The sequence below is a fragment of the Struthio camelus genome, chromosome 1, assembly GCF_040807025.1.
Source record: "Struthio camelus isolate bStrCam1 chromosome 1, bStrCam1.hap1, whole genome shotgun sequence".
NCBI classification, from domain to species: Eukaryota; Metazoa; Chordata; class Aves; order Struthioniformes; family Struthionidae; genus Struthio; species Struthio camelus.
This window is the reverse complement of record NC_090942.1, coordinates 114897128-114910902: the sequence shown is the minus strand read 5'-3', so window position 1 is coordinate 114910902 and position 13775 is coordinate 114897128.

The following is a 13775-nucleotide window of genomic DNA, read 5'->3' as shown; positions in this document are numbered from 1 at the left end:
CACTCAAAGTCAGTATTACAGTCGTTCAATACATTTACTTTAAAAGTGGACTGCACTCTAAGTGCATGTATTGTCAGTGAAGATGGCTCAGCTGAAAGGTGGTTGCTTGATAATTTTGGCTTGTGCCACCACACATCAAATGAGGGAAAATCTGGAGATGGAAGCTTGCTATGATCAGCTTGGAGACCAGAGTTTACTACCAAAGTATGAATGCTAATGTTTAAAAAAGTGAAACATTTTTCACATTTTTCTTTCTATGGAGAGATACACTAATGTTTTGTCTGCAAAGTATCTGTTCCTTGTCTTTTTGCTTATTTGACTCTAAGATTCTTCCCCTCCCAAAAAAAACTTATGTCAAAAGCCTAGATTCAGATATGCCTGAACTTCAAGAAAGTTCAGCTCCACAGTGTGCTGCCATTCAGTTTGATATTGAAGGAAAAAAGGCAATGGGTAGGGAAATTCTTAAACAACTACTACTACTGAGGGAGAAAAGGGAGAGATCGCCAGGAGAAATAGCAGAAAGAGATTTTGGAAGGTGTGGAAAAAAAAAATACAAGAGATAAGAAAGAGTTATGTTTCTGTGGCATGCCTTAGGTGATGGTTGTAATGGCTGCAGACCCATGTCTAGTTATAAGATAAGATGTTAATTATAAACTGATTAAAGTTTATCGCCATCATATCTAGAGTTATTTTTTTTTTTGGAACATCCTAAATGGTCGATGATTATGAATATATGATTACACATGCTTCCTGAAGTTAATCTGAAGCAGATAGGCTGCAGTTAATTACCAGATGTAATCACCTACCAATGTAGATTCATTTTAAACAAAATGAAAATAAAGGGCTATTCAATGTAGGTTATTATATATGTACAATATACAGGTGTTTTATATAGTAAGTATATATGTTATGTAATAGTACAGGGTACTATTATAATCAAACCTTAACTTCTTCCAAACCTAAAAGAACCCTAAATGGCTCAGCACAATCTGTCTTGGCCAAGGATGTGGCAAATTACATTCAATTACCTACTCTGTCACAGCCTATCTGCACAACTAGTCATCAGGAGCCTCAGTGCAAATTTCTCTCAAAGACTGTAACAAGGATAACTAGCTACTACTGCAAAGATGTTTGAAGAAAACAATAATGCCTAAGCTCTCATTCCCGTGATCTAGTTCATCAGATGCAACATCCATAATACAACACTGTGTCTTGGTCAAAAACCCTTAGGGAGAGGCAACCTGTAGTAGCTCGGTCCTCAAATGGTATTTACGTAGTTGAAGAGCTCCCAGATAAGCTTCCAGACAGCTCAGCTACGTCTCTGCTTTTCTGTGTACATCTACCCAAAGACTCTTCTTCTCAGCTGCTGAGCTGAAAGAGCAACGACAGCACATTTTAGTGGCTCTCATCCTCACATTTCCCTTGCATATTTTCCAGTTTCTCTGCATCCTTCCGTCCTTCCTTTTATTTTTGAAGTGATTATATCCCAGTTCTCCCCCATTCTTTTCCCTTTACCGTTTCTCATGTTTTGCCCTCTAGTGATTTCTCCCCCCCCTTTTTTTTTGTCAGCTTCAAGACATTACGAATTGTAGATGGCTATTCATTTTATCCCTCACCAATTATACTCTAGCAGCTGTCTGTAAAAGAAAAACGACAAGTTAGTCACTTCTCTATCTGTACTGAACCGTGGGTAAAAGACTGAACTTGGTGTAGGGAGGAACTGACTAATCAGCCTTCCTTTACTGACAGATTCATGTTTAAAAGGAGTCAGAAAAATGAATCATTCCGAAAGCTGATAATATGTTGCTTTGCACCTTTGGAAGTCGTTTCAGGCTCTGGGAGATGAGCTCTGGCATCAGCAGTTTGGGATGAAATTGTGTCCAACTGTCTGCCCACCAGCAGACTAACCTTCTGCAGCAGCGTGCAGAGGCTGTGTTTTGCCGTGCCTTACTGCTCTCACTCATTAACTGCCCACATAGATTAAGTGAGACTCAAGCCCAGGGAATTGAAAAACTCTGATGTGGACACTGTTCTTTCCCTACTGTAAATTGAATTTTTATGTCTGTACCATTTGTTTAAATTGTGATAATAACCTAGAAGAGCTGAAACTTTGGATAAGGACTGAGGCACAAGCACATTTCTGTACACCTGTACAGGAAAGGATCTTAACTCTTCACATCTTTTGGTTAATGAGTTCTGTTTAGATTAGTACTAATGCCTAACCAGAAGATGGGTACATTGCTGATCTGGGAGGACGGCATGCAGAACAATCTGAGAGCAAGGACTGGATAGTGAAATTGAAAAGGAAATTGAATAATTTCAATAAGTTCTATTGTTTTATTGGATGTTTTTTGGTCTACGTACATCTTACCTGAGTTCTCTAGGGGGTAAGAGCCTCAATCTAATCACTTGAGGAGCTCATTACCCAGTTTATGTCACCCAGTTTATCAATCCAGATGACTTAAAAACATCTAATTTGTATAAGTAGTGACTAATCTGTTCTTTAACTACTGTGGACTGAGATTTTATTCTTACATCACTATTTCTAACTGCGTTAGCCATCTGGTTACAGTTGACCATTTTGGTAAAAGCTGATGCAATGGCATTAAATGCCTTGACTCTCAGTACCACACACCAGTAATTTTCCTGACTGTGAAGAGGAAAACCGATCCTTTATTTATTTCATCTCTCACTGCAAAATACTCACATTAATTTATCAAAATATTCTTGACCTCCCTTGCTGAGAACGTCTTGTACAGAGTGCCTTGGCTTTCCTGATTTTGCTCGTGCAAACTTAAGCTGAATTTCTGTAGTCATCCTCGCTAATGTCCACTGTTTTATAGGGAGTAAATGAAAATAACTTAGGCATTAGCTAAGCTGATCTCTTGCTCTTCTTTTTATCTTTCCTTCTCAATTGAAGTGTTTGCATTTGAACTGTGGGGAACTGGCTTTTTCTTAAAGAAACAACATTAATTTTTTTGTCTTTATAACATCTTCCCAGAAGACCTTTATCAATCAATTTTCCAAGACAAATGAAATGGGTTTTCTTAAATCCATTATTTTATTTTTTTATTCTTTCTCCTTGATGTCCTAAAGGTTTAGAAACCTATCACCTCCTGATTATCCTTATCCAAGTTACCTTTCATTTGGCAGTAGTAAAAGTCCCTCCACTCCAAATTAGGAGCACGTCTAGAATACTCTTCCACTTCTTACTTTCTGTCTTCCCTATCATGAAATAAGAGCTCACTGGCCATCTCGTTCATTTTAGGCATGTCAGGGTTTGCAAAACATCTACATGGGGATGGCAGATATGACCTGGGACAAACTGAGGATTCTCATCCTTCTGGAGGAGCAGCTAGAGATCCTTCTGTACCGCATCTAAAATGCTAAATTCAGTATCCATGATCAGGCAACTGAATTACAGTCCGAGTCCCACAGTGTCCCCTTCCAAATAGATATCTTGATTCACCTTTATGTTCAAGGCTGTGCTCTGAATGATTATGCACTTGTGCATGAAAAGCTGCATCCATCTAATACTAGAGGTTGTCAATGTGTAGCATTATCAGATATTTTCAGTGTTCCTCTGCAATGGATCTGAGAGCTTGCATATACATCTCTGATATCTGAAGCAGCACCTATTTCTTTATTCCTGTCTGTCCTTCCTGAGCAAGATATTCTTCTTCAAATTAATATTCCAGTCTTGAGTTATCCTGTTCAGTCTCCATTATACCAACTTACACTTTAGGTCATGAATTAAAATTTCCAGATCCTCCTTCACTTTCCCATACTTGTAGACTATCCTGGAGACACAGAAGACTAACACAAACACATACGTAATTTGATAAGACAGTATATAATTACAACGGCTTTTCTTCAGTTATTTCCATGACCTTATGTTTTCTGAAGATAAATACTTTTCTGTGCTCTCTGCTGTTGATTTATGTATAAGGCAGGGCTAGTCGAAATGGATATTCTTCCTCATAAAAGAAACAAATCTAATTTCACTTGATGAAAGTTTCTCTCACTGATTTTTTTTTTTTTTTTTGGCTATCTCTGCTTTAGATTGAAGATTCTTAAGGGCACTGACACACTCAGATTTATAGCAATATACATTAATAAATAAAGAGGCTGAACTGTAAGTAATTAGAAATTCTTAGTAAGGATTTACTAACAAGTTTAATATCTCCTACTTCCCATTGTCAATTTTACATTGTAATAATTCAAAAATCTATAAACTAATTTGAAAAAAAGGTATTTTTTTGACAAGTATCTCACATGGGAATGGAAATATTTACTTACTTGCATAAACAGTAATACTAGATACCTTCCATGAGCATTTGTCAGAAAGAAGACAGTGATCACTCATGTTGTGAGACTTAAGATAGGTCATCATGAACTGGCCTCAGAATCTATGGTTCATCTTTGTATCAAAAGTTATTCTTCTGTATGGAACTGGGACAAAACTCAGCTTTTTAACATAGGATTGCCAACAAATGACCTTGTGATTTTCTTTTGTTTATTACACTTCAGTATCACTAAGGAAAGCACCCGATGCATACTAAACTGAAAAAGAGAAATTGTTGGGAATCTGAATAATGAATACAAATGGGACTACATTGACAGGACTAAATTAAGGAGTCATTCAGCATAGGAAAAAAAAAAAGAAAAAGGCCTGCCCCTTCAAACAACCTTTCAAGACAGTTCAGTTTCTTTAGAAACTACTACTTTTCACACTGTAGAAAACTACTTCTGAATCTTAAATTCTTAACATTTTAACTGGGTCTGTACTTGATGTGTGAAAGTTCTTAGCCATAAAACCTGAGGTTTGAGAATAACCAGGCAGTCACATCAGAATGCTTTCCTTTTTTCTTTCAAGAATTGTCAGAAAAGGTCTCACATGTCATACCCTAGACTTTACATACTTTCCCTATTTTCCTTTACATGGGTGGATCTCAAAAGAAGAGCTCCACAGCCATAACCAGGAATGGTGCCTCTTTTACCCTTTCTAACTCCCTTTCTCTAGGGGAAAGGTTTGTAGGAAATAATGGAAAAAGTAAAGGAGAACTCAGCAAAGTGAGGCCATAGGAAATCCTCCCTATCTAGAAACATACAAAGACAGCGTGGCTTAGAATAAACTTAATCATTTTTTTTTAAATTAGATATCTAAGACTTACCTCAAAAGCAAAATGAACTAAGTTCGTACCATTCCTTGCATTGTGATCAATAATCCCTTAAAAAATTAATTTGACAAACTGCTTTCATTTAAAAGCCTACCTTTCATACCTGTCACACAGTAATAGAAAATTCCCACAGAACCACTGCACTTTTTCTCCTCGATAATATCTGAAGAGGTGCCAGTTTCTCCTTTTTTCAGCTAGGTAGCTATCACAGAAACAGGTATTTCAAGTAAAAGCTCTTCTTTAGAAACTGATATGTTCTGTTAGCACGTGAATAAACTCTAAGATGCATATTGTTCAGTTCAACTCTTCCTGCAGCCTCCACAGAAATCATACAATTTTCTTCTGTATTTGACTGCATGTAAATCTTATCTTTGGGTGTCTGTGTCTGCTTATTGTAATCTACTGTGCTCTCCCCAGTGTCTGTCCTTTCTCTAGTCACTACTGCCAGGCAAAATTTTTTCAGCTCCTAGTCTCAAACCTGCACTTTTTTCCCCATCAGTTCCATGGCCTAATCTCACTGTGCTGATGCCAGTCAGCATGAAGTCAGCCCTTAGGCTGACTGCACCCATACCCAGACCTTTGATTTTGTAGCAGGGGAAGAGCTGGCAGCTTATAAAGGATCATAGCCTCTCTTACCAAGTGAAAAAATGCATTTACAAGATAAAGCTTGCTCAATCTCAAAATGTAGAAATGAATTTAAACTAAAATATGGAGGAATAAAATCAGAAACAATCTGAGATGGAGAGTGTGTGGTCTATATATACAATAATACCTTGTATTTCAAAATTTTCAGCTCTGCTTAATCTTGAGCAAAATCAGAAGTCTATCAAGATAGCTCTTAATAAATGTTCATCATTCCTTATTCTGATAAACCGTGAACTAGTGTTATCCCTTCCTTGATAGGACACAAAATGAGACCACAATGCTTGTTTTTGCTTGGACCTTGGCTTAAGCAGGAGTTTAAGCTGGCTCTTCAAAAAGTGAATGAAAGCACAGATGCAATCCATCAGACACATGAATATTCCACAAGACTTTTGCATCCTTCAGCAGATGAGAACGTTTAGCAGATTGAGAAAGTGTGCAAAAATGATAGGGTGTAGCTATATAAGGAAAGAGCAATACAAAAATGTATTGAATATAGTATTAACATAATTTACATCCCAAAGGAAGAACAGTCTCCATGAAGATAACAGTTAAAGAAATTTGACCTTATCTTGAACTTATTATTTATTCTGCTTCTATTTATACAAATTCTTGCGTGTCAGGTTTTTAACAGGGGGAATCAAAAGTAGTGACAGATATATCTGCCCTTTACTGTGCATATGTAAATTGTTCTAGCCTTAATGGAGGTTCTGCAGACACATAGGCAAGAATATACTGTGTCTTATGCCAGAAAGGCTGGAGCAAAACATAAGTGCATTAGTAAAATGGATGGACAGTAAAAAGAGCCAATTAATTATAAATTTCATCTTAACTGGAACCAATTAATAATAATCATAACATAAAATGTGACTGAACTAAATCCACTAAATCCATTGATTATTATACATTTGAAAAGTTTAATAATAATATTAAGGATGAATATAAAATTTGAGTTAATAAAGAAAATTAAAGTGAATTGAATTTGGGAGACAACTTAATTCAAAATTTGCGGCCCATGGGCAATCTGTAAAGGCTTAGATTTGCAACTGGTCAGAAAATAATACTAAGGACTAAACTTTCTAACTTTGTCAGTTTTATGTGACTATGTTGTCAGTTGCTGAGTTGAGGGCTAAGGCTTGTGAATTAGTCCAAAAGTTATCCAACGATAACTTATGGGGAAATCCAAAAATTCAAAAGGTCTTTCACTGTCTGGTTGAAAACATATCACTGACGCTCTTTTCTAGAAGTACTGAAAATTTGCATTTCCCATTAACTTCAGAACTATATGAAGACAAAAACCAGTTGACTGTAGACACAGCTATTTTTCTTTCTTAATGGGTCACTTCTGCAAACCAGTCTCTCAGAGTTGAAATGCAATCTAAATAATACAAAGTCCTATATTCAGTTAGCCTACCCACTTTTAACCATTGAGATTTCTCTCAAGATTAGTATCTTATTCAGTCCTTTCCTCTGGCATACTATAGACTCTATAAAATATATGAACATTTTTCTTTGAAACATTTTTTCAATTCCTGTTAAACTTTTGAAAGTTCTCTATATTAGAAAAAAAGAATCAAATCTCTAGCAAAATATGTTAGCTAAAGCCTATATTTAAAAAGGGACCAGCACTGTGATTCTTTCTTTGGCATCCTTGCCCAAGTACTGTATCTCTTACATTAATTTCCATCTGTATGTCAACTTCACAACTTTATATTTCGCTATAGTTTGTTTCCTTCCACTTATAGCTGAACTTTTTGATTTGTGTTAGAAAGGATTCTATAAGCTCAAACATGTAGCGATGCTCTTGCATTTGCTGCAGTGCAACGTATGTTAAAACTGCTCCATTTTGATTGCTATTTTAAGATTTTTAGAATTCGCAGTGGGGTTTGCAATCCAATAAAAAAAAAAAAAAACCTTCAAGAGGACAAAAGCATATGAGCAATAGTACCTATGTCATCCAGTAGGGACTTGATGTAGGGGAGATCACAGTGCACACTATGATAAATGGGTTCCTTAGTCAGGGTGAAGGGGATCTCTGCCCTGGATGGTGAGGGGAGGCAGGCTGAGTCTGGGAGGAGAAGTTCTCTGCTCCTCTGCCTTACAGGAATTGTCACATACAGGCTGACCTGGGAGTAGGAGAGGAGAGGTTCATAGCCCAGAGGTCTGGGTCCTAACCTGTCTTCTGCTGCTAGAATGGCTATGAGTGTGTGGTGAGATCCTTATCTTGGCTTTTATATTATGTTGTGAACTGTGCAGAGAATGAAAAAGTAATTTGAGGAAGAGGGAGAATTTTCCAGAGATGGTCCAAGGGCTTGTAGCATGCAGTGTGGACACTACTGTGGCACTGCAGAGTTACTTTACTATAAGGGACAGAAGGGGAGTGCAAGTATTGCACTTGCACCTGGAGCCCCTTCACCTGGGCAACTTAATGAAGCAGGGCATACATGGTCTAAAAGCCCTCATTGCAATACCTTGCTCTCGGGACCTGAATGAATACAAAGAGATAGTCTTCTGCTTTACATTTAGTATTGTCAGAGCTTCAAGAGCTTACAAGTGAGCATACACATATAGACAAGTAAATAAAAGAGACAGTGAGGTAGAATGAGTCTGCGTCCTTATGCCAGGGAATTGTCAGATAGACAGTTGGTTTAGTTGGCTTTATGGTCTCCTCATAATGCTGGAACAGAGTAATTAAACCACACAGGGATAGTGTTTCAATCTCTTGTCTTGAAAAAAGATGGCGTTTGCCTCCAATGGTTCTATAATCATCCCTCATCTCGCTCTTATTCTATGGCAGAGCCCCCACTGACTTCAGTAAATGTGGTGAACATGGATTAAATAAAGAAATTTTCTCATGCTGGTATTTGAGAGATTGCCAGGGGAAAGTAATTTTTGTCAGATTTACAGTGCTCAAATGTAATCACACACGCAAACAAATCATTTCATGCAAATCTAAATCTAGAACGTTAGTAAAAAGAGAGGTACAAACTTGATAACAGATCTTAGAGTTCATCATATTTTTGACTATATATTTAAAATTTAGCAAACTACCAAATGAAAAGCTAGCACTGCAGCCTCTTGGGGGTCTGTTGAAAAGTAATAATTTTATCTCCACAGTTAAATGCTCTCTAAAAGATATTGATATATTTTTACAGCTAAGCACCTTATTAAGAAAAAGAAAATGAAAAAACAGGGATGAAAAAACAAAAAACTCTAAACCCTCGACCTTTTATTCAAAGCTAAAAACACCTGAGTTCAATAGCTACAAAGATGTCTTTGACTCCTAGTATTCCTAACTGCAGGTTGTGAGGAGTAGAGGCCTTTTTTTATCTTTGTAAGCAATATTACAAAGAAAAGATGGTACATAGTAAGATATATGCAGAAATCACAACTTGGAAATAGAGCTTCTGTATATGGCCACAGAGAACTTAGAAGTTTCATTTGAACCCCAGATTCTCTTGCCTTTATTCTAGAAATGAAATTTCTGCTCTTTTATCCTGTTCCTGAGTACTCTGTGAAAAAGTTGGATGTGATGACGTTATGTGTAAGCCTGAACAGAGAGCTATATCATAAAACCCCATTAAAAACGCTATTTCTGACAATATTTATATGTAACCCTCTCTCTGGCAATTTATCCCTCACCTAACATATTATTTATATAACACCAATAGCCGGCTGGATTTATTACAAGCATGCAGGAAGACATATGGGTAGATTCCCCTTTCATTTATACCAGCATAAATCAGAACTAATGCTACTGAAATCACTGGAGTTACTCTTGTTTAAAAATAGAGTAAAAATGCTCAGAACCAATCCCTAACTTACAGTACCTTTTCTACCTTAACGGAAGCACGTCAAGCAGATTTTAATCCATTACCCAAACTCATCCTTTTATCTGGCCCCAGGAGAGAGTTATTTAAACCTTTTAAATAGCAGCATGGCTTATGCCACTGTGTCTCCATCTTCAGCTCAGCCAGTATCCAAATCTCTCCCTTGAAGCCATACTTATGTCATTGGAGTAATGCCAAACTGTATTCATTGTGTCATTATTGGAATTTAGGGACAATATTTAAAAACGCTGAAATATTTATGGCACTCACACAATACTTAGTATAGCAGTTTGAATGCAGTCGCATCTGTTCAGAATTTTAAGGACATTTTAGAAACTGAAAAGCTGCCATTGTGAGAGCATTCGGGAGCCTGTTATAGATTAATAATGTACCACTGTACTACAGCTGTTCACTTACCCCTGTGATTCACAGGAATAGGGAACACTTGCCTTTCTTAAGCTTTGATTCAGAAAAAGTTAATATAAATATATCAACATTTATAAAGCTCTTAAAAAACTAAAATGACACATAATCTCAGCAGATCAATAATTTCTTTGAAAGTATGTTGTCTCTGTTCTTCATTTCTTGTGCCTATGTATTACTTGGTGAGTGATTACAGCATTTAGTCAATAGGGAGACTTGCAACATTGGCTTGTATTAACCAGAATGTAAACAGGTACTCTTCATACCGTCCCACTTATCTCTAACGGGGCAACTTATTTTTGATCTGCTTTACGATGTTCTGATACTTTTTTTCTAAAATGAACCAAACTGCAAAATGGCTTTAGTGATGGAAACCTAACACAAAAGCTCTACAGCTTATTTCACTAGGTGCTAATAAGGAAACTGAGAAGCAGCACTAAGAGCAAAAAGAAGCCTTTACTGATTTGCTTGAGTAAGTGGAAGAAAAAAAAAGGAGCACCCACAGAGAAAAATGGAAGACAGATATATGACGATCTGGTTTTCTGTTGCAAGTTAAGGAGACAAAGTTCTTATAGTGAAGTATTTTTCAGAAGTTATTTGTGAGGGAAGAGAAAAAAAAAATACATCACTTTCCCTTTCTACTTTATTCCTGCATCAAAAACAGAAGTAAAAACCAAACAAATCCTGAGCTATTATTTAAGCTGTTCTTCTTACGATTTCTGAAAGGAGGAAAGGAAGAGACAATGCTAACAGTAACAAATATTTTTAAAAGCCCCATATAGCTTTTTGAGTTATTATAGCATGCATAGCTATAGGTTATAGGAGTTTAGTATAGGTATTTATTGCTATATTACTATATAGTTAAGTATAGGTATACTATTACTATATTAATACATACATTTAAAGATGGCATGGGTCTGATCGGCTGGCTTGCTTCTTTTGAGTCCACTGACCAAAGGCAGTTGTGAGCGCTGAGTGAGTGGCTATAAGTGAAGCTGAAACAGAAGGGATGGGAAAGGACACTGCTGGTTGCCCAGAGCCCCACTGGCCACAATAGGGGTTTAATCTAGCTCTGCAGTGCATCTTCAGACAGGTAATTGCAAGTTCTTGCTTAGATGACAGTAAGAAGGGAAATAAAATGGAAGTCATCTTAGAATTACAGAACCAAAAATTCTGAAGATACTTGAAATGGGACACAGAAATGAGAAATATATTTCAAATAATCTGTTTAGAGGTTAGTTGTCTTATATAACTACCACATTTTGCACAGCTCAATGTCTGGCATTTATGTAAATTATTTCATGGAGAAATTTGCATAATTGAGCAATTTGCATATGTTCACCTTAAGCGGCAGGATAGATTTCCTGCTGGAGAATGTGTCAGCCTATTTGACAGCTCTTGTGAACGAAGCCTACAGGATAGGAACACTGTAAGCTTATATCCATTGTCCCTTCAATCACTTCTCATTATATTTGTAGTGGTGAAAACTGGGAGAAGGTCTGTGGCCTTGAAAACTCAGGGAATATGAAAATCTTCTTTCATTTCCGTTACCTCTTTGTGTTCGTCGTAGGTGTTGCTTTATCATGCTTCTTAAATGTTCACTTTTCCTCCTACCTGCTCTTATCAGAAGCTGTCACCTTCTTCACATCTTGGTTATCATGCACAGTAGTAGTCAGTTAACTGAGTGAAAACCATGCTAACATGAGTGCTGTCATGGTTTGCTAAATATTTGAAGCACAAAGACCAGTTCTTCTCTGCATTTCCAGCAAAAGTTATCCCTTGCAGAGGATGTGGCAAATGGCTTTACATTATTTTGGCTCTCATAATAATATTTAAAAGGTACTTGCAGTGTAGCTAGACATTGTCTTGGCCTTCTGCAGAGGTATGAAGTGTTACCATATGTAAGGGTAAGACAGGGAGCAATGCCTGGACTCCCATCAGGGACAAATACACAAAACCAGGGACATTGTGGTTGATACTGAGCATTCATTACCTCTGCGCCTGAGTGGGGGTTCCCCAGCGATTTCCCGATCGAGGCAGTAATGGAGCAGGAGAGTCCTCGGCATCACTGAGCATTGGTCCACAGCGAGGACCGCCGGTAAGGGGCACTATATGAGGTTTTTTGGATGACACACATGTGCAGCAAGCATATTGAGCTCATCACTAGTCTCAATTCAAAGCCCAGGTGTAGCACCACACTGGCATGGGCTCAGCCGTGCGACTATGGGTTAGACTGCCCTGTAGATGCTCCTTTTCCCACGGAACGATCTGGCTAGCTTCCATCGCCTATCTCATCGACATTCTTCCACATTTTCCCATACATCATAGTATTACTGCACGAGTAGGCCTAGACAAACTAAGGACTATTTCGTACCCTTGAGGAAGGTGCAGTAAGTATCATTCCGGTAGAAGTGAACATGAGGTGTCCGCAGTAGATCCGCCCTTTGAATTCCTGTTCTCTCACAGCAGCATTTTTACTATAATCCATTAGCTTTTTCGCTAGGTCTAGAATCAAAGTTGGGGCTGCTGCACTCTTGCAAATATGGAGGGATGTAGGCTGTTTGGGGAGTCTTTCCTTCATGCCACTCATAAAAAGCCTTGAGATGGAAAAAAAAATCGAAATTGCTTGTCCTTCCAAGAGAAATATGTGGGAGGACCTTGTAGAAAAGTGTGTGCGCATGTAGTTGACAGAATCTGTACTAAACTGAGGATTCATTTTAGTAAACCTGTCTTGGACTTGCACTGAGGTGCTTTCACTGGTATTTCCAGAATTCAGTAAAACAGACTGAGAACATCAAAACCACTAACGAGGTAGGAGGTTGAAATAGAAATCATTAGATGCATTTCACCATTACTCGTACAGCTGGATTAGTAGCAATTTATAGATATCTGAATTTTGTCCAAAAATTATTATGCTTCTGAACCTGGAAAATTTCCTGAGTAACAGAAAAGCAAGTTGCTAGCCTTTGTGAAGCATTTTTGTAAGATTTTAGCTGTCCCATTAGTGAGCAAAATTATCACAAAACTGAGAATCAGGGTGAAAGTTTTCCTACCCTTAGACATTTAAATCTCAATGAAACAGAATGGAAATCTAAACATCAGTGCCTAACTTCAGAACATCCAGCCCTGTTGTTTCCTTTTACAGTCATAAATCCCCTAATCTAGGAAGTCCCTGTTGCCTTCCTCAGAACTCTAATAATGTTCCCAGAAGTGTTTATGCCTTGACTTTCCTGGAATCATTCTTGGGAACTGATCTTGAAAGTTGGCAAATATATGCAACTGATTATCTCTAATTCTGATGATTCTAATGCATATGTCTAGAAAATGTATTCTGCTGAGTCTTTGCAATTTTTAATAGCATCTCAAATATAACACATTGAGTCAAATGACAGTCTCTCAATGCAGAATTCTTTGGTCTGCTGCATGTATTTTTGTTTTTGCAGTGTTAATCTTGTCGTTTAAAAAAAAAAAATCTGTAAAAATACATTCATCTTTTTCTGTTGAAGTATCACTTCAAGTTTCACAGCCAGTGATAGCTTTCGACAGAAGTGACGTGAATCACCTAATTCTTTTGTTTTATTTAATTCCACCTAATGCCATTTTAGCTACTGGAGCACGTGCTTAGCGCTAAGGACGTAACACTGCCAGTCAGCAAAGACAGGGTACCAGGTAAGTTGTATCCCCAACTACATGGAATCTG